At 36.4% G+C, this 12,215-nt stretch overlaps 1 pseudogene across 1 annotated transcript; it reads left to right on the top strand.

Annotated features, from left to right (window-relative positions):
• Positions 1–2,615: 2,615 nt before the first annotated feature.
• Positions 2,616–10,792, top strand: LOC143846877 (uncharacterized; annotated as a pseudogene). The gene is made up of 12 exons (XR_013234876.1): positions 2,616–2,835; positions 2,940–3,066; positions 4,219–4,346; positions 4,433–4,502; positions 4,591–4,693; positions 6,051–6,168; positions 6,828–6,909; positions 8,167–8,228; positions 9,566–9,638; positions 9,717–9,800; positions 10,165–10,245; positions 10,613–10,792. The product of XR_013234876.1 is annotated as an uncharacterized LOC143846877 (transcript).
• The last annotated feature ends 1,423 nt before the right edge of the window (positions 10,793–12,215 follow it).

Here is a 12,215-nt window from a genome sequence, read left to right as displayed (position 1 = left end):
ACAAATATGATGTCAATGAAGCTGATTTGATAGGAGGTAACAAATGACCGGCCGGAGTTCGGTCGGAGTTTCAGATTAGAAATTGCCTACAACTTTCTCTCAAGCTTCAAGAGGAGAATTCTTCAGATCTGAAATCTATAATACGATCGGAGCACGGCCGGAGGATGACCGGAGAAGAAGAAAGTGATCAGAGAAGGGTTTTAGACGAGGGTTTCAAGATCTAGATCTACTCTCTCTCTCTCTCTCTCTCTCTCTCTCTCTCTCTCTCTCTCTCCTAATCTCTCTTCTCTCTCTCTCTCTCTCTCTCTCAAAAATTTTCTACGAAAATGAACAGTGCCTTCATTTCTTTTTTATTTTTTTTTATATATCAAAATAAAAGTGTTGATATCCGCACCCCCACTTGATGAGGCGCGCGGAAATTGATGAGGCGCGCCCGCCAGATTTGTCTTATTCGGCTTGGGCACGCCCATCACACAATAACTCACCCCCCTTCTCAACTGGATATCTCCCTCTGCGGATAATTCACCTCCCTTCTACATCCCTTGATACTATACCACAGCGCTCGTCCTATTTGACAAACCTTCACGGATTTAAACAGAATTTTGCAGGGACCCTGGTGGGACCCTAACCTATCTTAGGGTAGAATCCGAGGTTCTAACTTGCTGATTGGATGGGGCTTCGCACAAACACCGCGAACTTAGGTCCGGTCAAAATGGGGTGTCTATAGGTTGGACCAATGGGGTGCCCTTATAGATGGTTACTGCATGGGTGCCCTTCAATTTATCGATAGAACATCGTTCTATTAGAAGAGAAATTAGGGAAGAAGATGATAGAGAAAGAGGGAAAGAGTGAGTTAATTCGTGGAAACTTAGGCCTCCAATGAGTTAATTCGAGGAAACTCAGCCTCCAATACGCTAATTGCACTAAATTTGATTATTCCTTATTAAATAGCCATACGGCATCTACATTATATAGAAATTAGGGGGAGCAAAATAAAGAAATATAAACCGGTAAAATATGAAAAGTAAAATAAGGAAATCCTAAATATGGTAATAACTTAAATAAAGAAAAAGCAATCTAAATAAAGAAAACCGATACTTCATATTATATAGATTATGAAAATACTCTTCACGAATAGACATTTATAGACAAAAAAATGAATGGCATTTGGATACATGAACACCCTCCATTCAGATCTAGGATGCTCCATCGGATTTTCTGGTAGGACATTTTTTGGCTACATCTGAATCACGATATGAAATAATTTTGAACCTCAAGATATGCATCCAATGGATGTGGTTTGAATCTAGCAGTTGTGTTCAAAATCATGTCCAATACTGGTACCATTAACACCCTTACCCATTTGTAAATATAATCGAACGGTTTAGATCACCCATTCTTGTGGACCCCACTGTATATCATGCCCCACACGCACGACCCCCAGTCCCCACCTTATAAAACTCATCTAAAAGAACAATCTCAAATGGTATCAACTTCCTTTTTTGAATTTGAATGAAAATCAACGGTGGACAACTCTCCTCAATTGTACATGTACGGTGATGATTGCCCTTCAATAACATAACCGAGATAACTTATCCTATTTCCCGCATTTTTTTCTTCGCCGCCCATTCTCTAGTTCTCCCGCTCTGTAAAACCCTAGGTATGGGATTCTCTTTCCTTTATTTCTTAATGAATGTAAATCTTTTCATCTTTATATTTTCATTGCTTTCATGATCACATCCAAATTTCATAGGACTTGAATCTCCTTTTAGGTTAATTTTTCGCTCCAAATTTTATTTTTTTCATTTGGGAAATAATCGTCCTCTATAAGATTTCGTCGGATTTTTCAGTGTGTTTGAACTTTGAATGTACACCCAAATTGCAATTTGGGAGCAATTTTGAGTTTTTTGGATTGTAGGTATGTGTAAACTGCACTTTTAAAAAGGCCTAAATTGCATGCCATTCAAAAAAAAAAAAGGCCTAAATTGCAATTTAGACTTACATTTATAGGTATAAATACCCTTTTCTGTTCTTATTAGCTACCTAATAATGAATGAGACAACTGAGGTCTAGTAGAAGCCAGAAATGTGCATTCTTTGTCCATTCTTTCATGTATAAATGTGAAACAACCAATTACTCCAAAAGCTTAAGCTGTTAGAGGTGGCGTTATTTAATCATTAATACTTCAACACTCCCCCTAAGATGTGGCCCCTTGTTTTATTTTTTTGGTTGGCCATACATATGGCACATATGGCCCCTCTTTTGGGTTGGCCATACACGTGGATTTTTAATATCAAGGAGTTGTTGGGTTTTGAGCTCAAGACCTGCCTTGAGGCAATAGCTCTGACACCATATGAAACAACCAATTACTCAAAAGCTTAAGTTGTTAGAGCTTTTTGTTATTTAGGCCCTGTTTGTTTGAGATTATGACAACTGATTGTGGAGTCCCCAACCGATTATTGGACCGAAAATTGCACTAAATTTGAGTCTAATAATTGGTTGGGGAGTCCACAATCGGCTGTCATAATCTAAAACAATTCAACAATAAATGAGGCACCTTGAAGTCTGAACATTGGAAAGAGTTGACACTTTGGTTCCTTGTAATGGCCAGGTTCCTAAAGCAATGTGATGTGAACTGATTGGAGTGATGATGAAGTCAGCAGTACATACCCTGTTTGCTTCACTAGCTCCAATTCAATCTTGTAACCTCAAAAATCATCCTAGACGATCCATCAATATATTATATGGACATTCAATTCAACCTAAAACACTCTGCTCTCATACTCAGAAGCATACAGTACATAGAAAGGCCACCTATCTTCCTCCTTGGTTCAAGTAAGCATGTATAGAAGCTCTCAGATTAAATGCTTTTTTGGAGAGTAGCTGCCATTTACAGAATGAGGATAACATGTGTGAAGCATGGTTCCTATGTGTTGCAGTGTTGCTCCAATGATGGATTGGACAGATTGTCACTACAGGACTCTTACTCGGCTCATATCAAAACACGCATGGCTTTACACATAAATGGTTGTGGCCGAGACTATTGTTCATCAAAAGGAAAATCTGGTATGAAGATTATGATGTTTCTCTCTACCATGCCTTCATTATAGTTGACAAGTTTAATCATTTGTTACTTTCAGGTTATATCAGGGAAAAACTAGAAAAAATAGAATATTTAAATATATATATATATATATATATATATATAATTTAAGAATAAAAAATATCATATTATGCATATATGCACACACACACACACACACACACACATAATATCCATATATGATCTTTATTTTTTTATATTTTTTTTAATTCCTATCATTAAAATTGATGTTTAACACTGAATCAGTAATCATGCCTTATTGTCACTGTTGTCAGTAAACTATGAAATGCTGATTTTGTTGCTTTTGTAAATCAGATGGTGTAATACGAATATTAATAAATTAAAAAATGACCATGTAACTAAATTAATGAAGATTTTGATCGTCCTCTTGAATTTGTCTGAAACTAAATCAACAATGTTTCTATCTGATGTATTTTTTTAAAGTTTAGAAATATTTTTCTTTAAGGGATTTTAAAGGGTTGGAGAGTGCAAATCATGAGCCATTTTCCTCCTTTTGAGAAAAGTATGCATTATTACAAACTAAGGCTGGTCATTGCAACCCCCGGTGGCAGGCAGTCAATGGCTGAAAAGGTGAGAGCCTAAGCAATCACCTAAACCATGGCATTGACCTGAGTGCTTGGGTCCGATATAGAATATATGGTTAATCCCAGGCAATGGACCTATGTTCGATCGCCTAGGTGCCTATGCATATGGCATTGAAGACAATGATATCAGCTGTCGTTCTCTCATGTAATTCCTTTCTGTAGGCTTTTCAAAAAATAGTGTCTCCTATGATGAGATATTATCTTTCTTTCAGTATGCTCCCAAGGCTTGGTTTGGACTTTGGAGTATCAAAATAGATCTTGTGTCTCCCTAGATTTGTACTTCTCTCCATTTTTTATTTTCATTCCTAGGTTGAGACATCTCATCAATAAGGCCAAGATGTGTGTGTGTGTTCTGCTATCCTCTTTCTGACATGAACACCTTTCTATTACAAATCTTTTTTTGTTTCTTGTTTTAATTAATAATTTAATATACAATCATATATTGATGTAGTATCTGTTATTATGGTTTTAACAATATCTGATCCCCACTTTCTTGTTCGTATTGTTCAGGACAGATTTTTGGCATTTCCTCCAGAGCAACACCCCATCGTTGTTTAAATTGGTGGAAGTAATTTGGATAACCTGGCTAAAGCGGCTGAACTTGCAAATGCTTACTGTTATGATGAAATAAATCTAAAGTATGTATTTGGTTTTTCCCTTTTGCTTATTCATTGAATTCCCTTATCCCTTTTATCCATGATTTGAAATGTCCAATATATACCAGCTATGGATGTCCCAGTGGAAAAGTAGCCGGCCATGGGTGCTTTGGTGTGCGACTTATGCTTGACCCAAAGGTCTGTTAACTTCATAATTTCTTCCAAATGGTAAATTTCTTTTTGATAGTTAAGCCTGATGTAGACAATTTGGTCTTCACAAGGGAAGTTTGTCGGGGAGGCTATGTCAGCTATTGCTGCCAATTGTGATGTTCCTGTCAGTGTCAAATGTCGAATAGGCGTTGATGACCATGATTCATACGATGAACTCTGTGAGCCCCTTTATCAACTTATGTTCCTTTTAGAGGTTATGTGCAAAACATTGTATACTTAACCCTAGAGAAATTATGCATGACATAGATGGTACATCTGAAGTTGTTTTTTTAATGGTACTTTTTATCTTTTTTTTATTGTTTTTTCTCTCCTCTTTGCAAGATTTCATCATTTACCTGATTGCTTCAAATGTAGTGAAGGATTTCATAATCATTCATGATCTGAACTGTTACATATATTTGCTGCCTATCATATATTCATAGAGGTCTTACATAGTGTTTTGCAAGTTTTAACTCTTCCAAGAGAAAAACCACAGCACATAATGAGATTGTTGCATGGTGATGCTGGTAATTTGCAATCATGACTTAGGTTTATGCAATTACTGTTTTTTTTTTGGAACTCTGGGTTGATCATGGTTGTAGGGTTCCAGTCACAGGCTCACAGCATGCCTAATAAAACAGGGAAGACCAATAAGACTATTGATAAGAGGATGAACTATTGACTGGTGTTTTCTCATGTTTAATTCTTGCCCTTATATGTCAGATATCTCTATTACGTTCTTTGTTTTAATATGATTTTTTCTTTTTTTGGTTAGATAACATAAAATTTGGCTAATGAAAAGAATAATGACACTGGGAGAACCCAGCCGTGTTGTTGTCACAAATAAGATACTTGAGACCTAGAGGAGAATTAGTCCTTCACACTTCAATGCCATCGGTCTCTGTTGAACAATCCACAAGTTCGTTATCCTCCCTGAAGATGTCGACCACAGACAAATCTGGAAACTCATCAAGGCAGAGGTACCCATTGCCAAACATAGTTTGAGTTGTCCAAGTGTTTTGACACTTCCCTTCTAGACTAGATAACTAAAGTCTAGGACTCTAAGAGCAAGTGCCTTTAATGCATATTTTTAAAATCTTCTAGTATCTAGCAAGAAACAGTCCTTTCTTTAGCTTTATAGTCATGGATGACTTATTGCACATTTAATTGAAAGCATCTGCGTAGAGCTGGCCATTAAAATATTGGCTATCCGTATTGAAGGCAAAGCATCTCTCAACTCAATTCTTGTTCAATTTTGCAATTATTTCATTCCATGAGATTTAGATCTATGTACTCTTAGATTGTGCACCGTAGAATATATGATGCAGCAAACAAATACAGATAAATAAAAATAACAAGAGAATTGTGCACTGAAAACAAGCAATAGACGGGGCATCTGCTTATTGAATTACATGCCCATTCCATATCTGCCTAAAAAAGAGAATCATGCCTGCTATTATGTCAGTTATTTCTTCTCTGGCACGTTACATGCATTAATTTTTGTAGGGCTTTCTGATTTTTTATCGTATTTTTCAGGCAATTTTGTTTACACTGTTGCTTCTATTTCTCCAACCAGACATTTCATAATACATGCACGGAAAGCATTGCTCAATGGCATCAGCCCTGCCGAGAATCTGAAAGTTCCTCCCTTGAAGTACGTTTATTGAACTGTTTTCTCTGCCTAGACCCAAATAATTTATTAGAATTGATTTTTTTTTAAATCCTAAGCCAAGGTAATCTTTCGTTATATACGACCATTATTTTTGGGTTTTCATCAAAGACAATAGAATTTTAGGTATAGATTCAAAAGATATTTTTAAGTACATAAGTACATTCACATGAATTAGATTTCTCTAACCTTCGCAGAATACATGTGACATGCGTGTGGTGATCGGGGATGTTATTCTGGTGGGCTACCACCAGACTATACAGAATAGTCTGGTCCCATGTTAAACAGTTAAACAGAAGATCATGGCCTGTTCAACGCTAGTAATTGCTACCAAATTCTTGTTTTACATTAAAAAAATGCCCTTTTAAGGTTTAGGATCATACATTGAGAAAGACTGGCCAGAAAATCTCATACAGTCTGCTGGTGACCCACTAGTTCAACAGCCCTAATCACAATTTAGAAGTGCCACATGTTTCAGTGTGCCTATGAAGGTCAGAAAAGTGACCTTTGTGCAAAGGTCACTTGCAATGCATATATTAAAATTCTTTAATCCCGAGTTAGCGCATCACTGTATAGCCTGCAAACTTCATCTCACACATCATGCTGTGTTCAATTCATTGACGGTCTTTTATTCGAATATGCAGGTACGAATACTACTTTGGCATTTTGCGTGACTTTCCAGAATTACAATTCACAATAAATGGGGGTATAACTTGCATTGATGAGGTGAGACTGGGCCACATGACTGCTATTTGACCTGTCACGCTTGGAATAAAAAATACGATAGTTGAAATTTAATGCAATAGCTTTAAAAGTATCATCATATAGCTAGCAAGTAAAAGATGTATAGTAATTATATTTCTTCTCTCAAATATGTCATATCATCTATGATCTTTGGACAGGAAATATGTGTGCCAAGTGTCGACAGAGATAGAAGGTGCCCGATGCGTTAACTCCTAAAAATCTAGAAACAAGGACACACTCGTACACAAAATATTGATTTTTAATCATGATTTGCAATAAGATAAATATGGTATTCATTTAAGTCTCAAAGAAACATGAGATAACCAAATAAAAATGCAATCATCAATCTAATCTAGTTGTCTTCAATCCTCAAAATGCAACGAGGACTGACCGCTAGGATATAATGAATATAATATTGGAAGTGTTTATTTAGTGTTTTAGGTTTAGGGGAGGGAGATAATACTAAATATCAGTTAAAGGAAGAGTTAATAATAAAATAATAGTTAATGATAGATGAGGATGTAAACAGTATAATCAATAATAAACAATATTTCACTTGACAGTACAAAAACATGTCTACATGCTCACATTAAGTCACTTATAGCAGTATGTTTATGATGTAGACCACGATCTGTATCAGTTTACAAGTGTCGATACGTATCGACACGCGTGTCAATGTGGACATGTATCAACATGTGTGGTAGCAGTAAATTCAAAGTGTCAGCTATATTATTGCATATCACTATCCTCGACATGGAGGGATTTGGGTTTTATGGTATTTCTTAGTTTTCTAGTGTTACGCTTTTCTTGCACTGGAATTTGTAATTTTAATATTCAAAGTAGCAGAGTTTGGGTGACCAAGCATGAAATAAACTTTATTGATAATGCTATAAGCATCACTCATCTAAATGAGTTATGTTTATAATGTTTTATGTTAAAATTTTGGCATGATTTTTGGATTTATTTATTCATAAAAGGACTATCATTATCGATGTTAAACAATCACTCCTAGACTCTTCCTAAATTTACTATATCCCAACTCTTTTCAGTAGTTATTCATGGACCTTGTAGTTTAATCCTAGGGCAGTGATAAATCGACCCCCTATGCGTCTTTCCATCTCCTCTGGGTTAGAGAAAGAGAGAGAGGAGAGAGAGACACATAGGGAGTCGATTTAAGATGTATGGGGGTCGATTTATCACTCCCCTAATTCTATTATTACTGAATATTCCTTTCCATAGGTTGATGCAGCAAGAAGACACGGAGCTCATGGGGTGATGGTCGGACGGGCTGCTTACAATAAGTATGATCCCACATTTCAATTTGAATATTCTTTTTTCTAGAGAAGCTGGCATTATCTTTGTAATAATACAATTGGGGCTATAATAATTAATATTGCTGGTGGTTGCATTTTATATTAGAGAGTTTTAACCATTAGATAGCTGTTGTCCATCACCCTCGCCTCTTACCCCTAGTCACGTGGCACTTCCTTCGCCAACTCTGTCCTTGCCATGCCCACATTTTTGGCGCACCATGTTTTATACATGTCTAGATGGCAAGAAGAAAACCTAGCGAACTCTTACTGCCACTGCGTATGCATTAGCTTTTGGTGTCGTTGCCATTACCACTCCAGAGTTCATGGCTGCTGTGAACACCACACGAATAGAATGAAGAATGTTTTGTATGTACCTACCTACAGTGTGTACTTTGAACATCATCAATGCTCACCATTATGTATTTTGGCGTTTGAGCATTTCTATGAAAGTACTCTTATATCTTATATCACTGGATTTTTGTGCTAAGCATTAAAAATAAGAGTGTAGACTATCTACATAGGAACAATGCTTGTTCCTGGTTTGAGCAATAAGATAAAAGAAATTATAAATTTTTGGATTAATTATTAGAGCCCCAATTGTATGGTGTTTGCATCTTCCACATGATAAATAGGAAGAAGATATTTCTAGTTAAACTTTTGAAGCATTTCAATCTTTCTGGTGTTTAAAACCTGATTTTACTCAATTCCTCTTTTATTGACAATGGTAATTTCAAGCTCAACTAAAATTCGGGAACTTCATAAATCCCCATTTCTTGGTAGGTGCTGAAATAAAAAACCATGTCCGGAGTCTCCTTATCCACAACCATAAAGAGCAACATAAACTGACCAGAATCATAACCATAAATAGCAAAATTTGATACATATCCCTTCTAGCTATTTAGCAACCGGGGAACTGAATATCCCCATTGAAGTTGAGTAAAGTTCAGTATACCAATATAGCTTCCAAACATTGTTAGTATATCTTGGTGTATTCACTCCAAATATAGAACACCGCAACGTGCAAAAGCATACTAGTTTTGGTCATTCACAAAGATTTGCAATGTACTACCTATTGGACATCATCAACCGGCAACCTCCTGGGAGGCTTTTGTTTCTTTTATCAACTACACCTCTTTAAGAATATTTCGTTAGGGCTCTTTGCACCAGAGTGAAAAAAAAGCCCTCCAAAAATAGGCGTATGCCTCTTAAAGTGCCCTTTGCTCCTTTCTTCTTTCTTTTTTTTTATCTTTTTTTTTTTTTTTTTTTTGGTATTTGGCTATTGGCTTAACTTAAATAAATAGTTGACAAGCAAAGCATTTTGGCAGCCCTTGGTCTACACTGGGACATATTGATAGTGCAGTATATGGTGTACATGGTAATGGGCTTTCACGCCGTCAGGTATTCTAACAAATACCACATAAATTTTTAATATTTGTTTCCTGTTGGCTTCATCTTATAATCTGAGATTTGGTGCAGATCCTCAAACAGTTTCAGGTATATGGCGATTCCGTTCTTGGAAAATACGGGCCCAATAAACCAAATATTCGGCAACTGGTTAAGGTCAGTAATGGTGACACAAGGATTTTTTTTCCTCTTCCAATTTAGCTAGCCAGTCATTTCTATAATTATGTGAAAATCCAAGTGATTTTTCCAGTTCCAGAATTAGGTGTGTTGGTCATTTTGGAAAGGTTAGTTCAGGCCATTTTGAACAATCTATAAGTGGCCAGTCCTTAATTTTATTCATGCTGTCAACAAATATCATTATTTATCTTCTTTTAGGTTATTATTTGTTCTTGTCGTCATTGGTTTGGCAAGCACTTATGTGCACACTAATGTTTATGTAAATTTAAAGCACTTTTACGTTCGCATACCTCCCTGAAATGCATGGGCAATGTTGTAATACTATTCTTCTGACCTGATGCAGCCGTTACTTCACATTTTCCATTCAGAGCCTGGGAATGGTCTCTGGAAACGCAAGGCCGACACTGCATTGCACCATTGCAAGGTATGCCATAAATTGAAAATGCTACAAACATAGCCTTCTTTTGTATTGGACTATTTCAAGCTTCTGGAAAAGATCAAATAATAATTGATTCTTCCATCATCCTAATAGGATCTTGAATCAACTAAATGTTTCTCTCTTTCCTTATCCATTACCATGCTATAAGATTGGCTGTTGCAAAACTTTATTTATACCCAATTCGACGGGAATTATTTGTCAGAATTTTTTATTTTCATCAGAAGGGGAGATAAAGTTCAGCTTTATAGTAGCATAGGCTCCTTTCTTTTCCATTTTTTTCTTTTTCTATCACCAAAGTGTGCTTTGGTTACCAAAGGCTAAAACCTGAATTTTTGCTTCATGAACCTTGTAGACTGTCAAGTCTTTTCTGGATGAAAGCCTGGAAGCCATTCCAGACTCAGTATTGGATTCAAGCCTTTCCAGGAGCCCATCTGGTTGTGAAGATGCTTTTGCTGAAGTACATGGCTTTCTGCCACCTCCATACAGATCAAGAGAACTAGAGGTAGTATATTCTTAGTGTTTGTTTATAAACTTTATGTGCATTTAAACTTTTGGAAAATACTGAATTATCCCAGCGTGAATGTATTATGTAAGCATTGAGAGGGATTTAGATAGTCAGTGGCTCTAAATAACTCTCCCAAGCAAAAAAGTGGGAAAAAATGTATCCAAAAAACATTGATAACTTTGGCCACAGATATCTTGTGCAGATAGTAGGCAAATAAGAGGCATATTTGCCCATTAGGATTTATTTCCATGTTATTTTAGTTTTTCAGGATTTTATTTTCCATGTTATTTAGAATTAGGAAGTTTAGTCTTTTCGGGATTCTTAAAAGCCTATTTATAGGCTAATTTACAGCTCTATTGTGAATTTTGATGATTATTGAATTGATATTTCTCCCTCTATAGATTTCTTCTTCTCCTCTCTTCCCCTGTTCTTCTCTTCTTCCCCTGTTCTCTTTCTATTCTTCTCTACTTCTCTTGTTCTTCTACTTCTCTTCTACTTTTTCTCTTTCTCCTCTTTCATCTATTCTCCCTTCCCGGTTCTACATCATATCTATTTTGAGAGATCCCACAATAAGGGGACATAAAACCTTTTTCTTTTAATGGTTAGCGATTGTAAAACCCTCCGCATATCTTGAATCTTTCACTGAGAGAAACTTGGGTTCAGAGATTTAAGCTAGACCACCACAAACTAAGCTTATTCATAACTTTTCCCTGCTTTCTATAGTGGTTCTCCAAAATAATCAGTTCTGGAACCCTGAGAAAGCTAGAGAATTGAAATATTTCATGACTCATAATAGAATGCGGTAGGCTTAGACTGCATCAACTCATTCACTCAAGGAAGAAGGAAATTGAGGTTGATCGCTTTAAAAGCCTTGAAAAGTGAGATCCCACGAGCTGAAAGATTTATGGTGGTAAGAATGTTTAAATGTTTAAATCTGTAATTGTCTTATTGTCATCCCTCAATCGTGTTTAATGTATAGAACAGCAGGAATGCTTCAAGATGGTGCAACCTCAATGTAATATATTAGTTAGTGGGTCTCACCTTTTCGGTTTATCTGAACCATCGATTTTATATGGTGGATGCAATGGTGTGCCCTGGTAAAGCATTCCTCTTGGAAGGTTATTGATTGGTGTGGATTTTGGGGCCATTGGAGATATGATTAGATGGGCGGTCCAGAACAAAATGGTGGGCCATGTTGTCACCCTTAAATTTAGGCACTTCAACATACCAGTTTGGCATAGGCACCAGATATAAGAAAGTATATATCAGAGCAGAGTGTTGCTAGGCTTAATCAGGTCGTTGCCTTTGATATTTGATCATCAAAGAGATTTTATATGGTCTACCCGACAAGTCCAGTATTTTTCAACATAGATAGCGGTACCCCATATAGATCATTTCCATAGAATGAACCTAATCATCTGACCTGTAGAGGGACTGCATATTATAGAAA

This window comes from Tasmannia lanceolata, unplaced genomic scaffold (genome assembly GCF_043159265.1).
Source record: "Tasmannia lanceolata isolate RefF3 unplaced genomic scaffold, GAP_Taslan_0.1 ptg000015l, whole genome shotgun sequence".
In the NCBI taxonomy this organism is placed as follows: domain Eukaryota; kingdom Viridiplantae; phylum Streptophyta; class Magnoliopsida; order Canellales; family Winteraceae; genus Tasmannia; species Tasmannia lanceolata.
The sequence above is the reverse complement of the archived record's forward strand: the minus strand, read 5'-3'. Positions and strand labels throughout refer to the sequence as shown.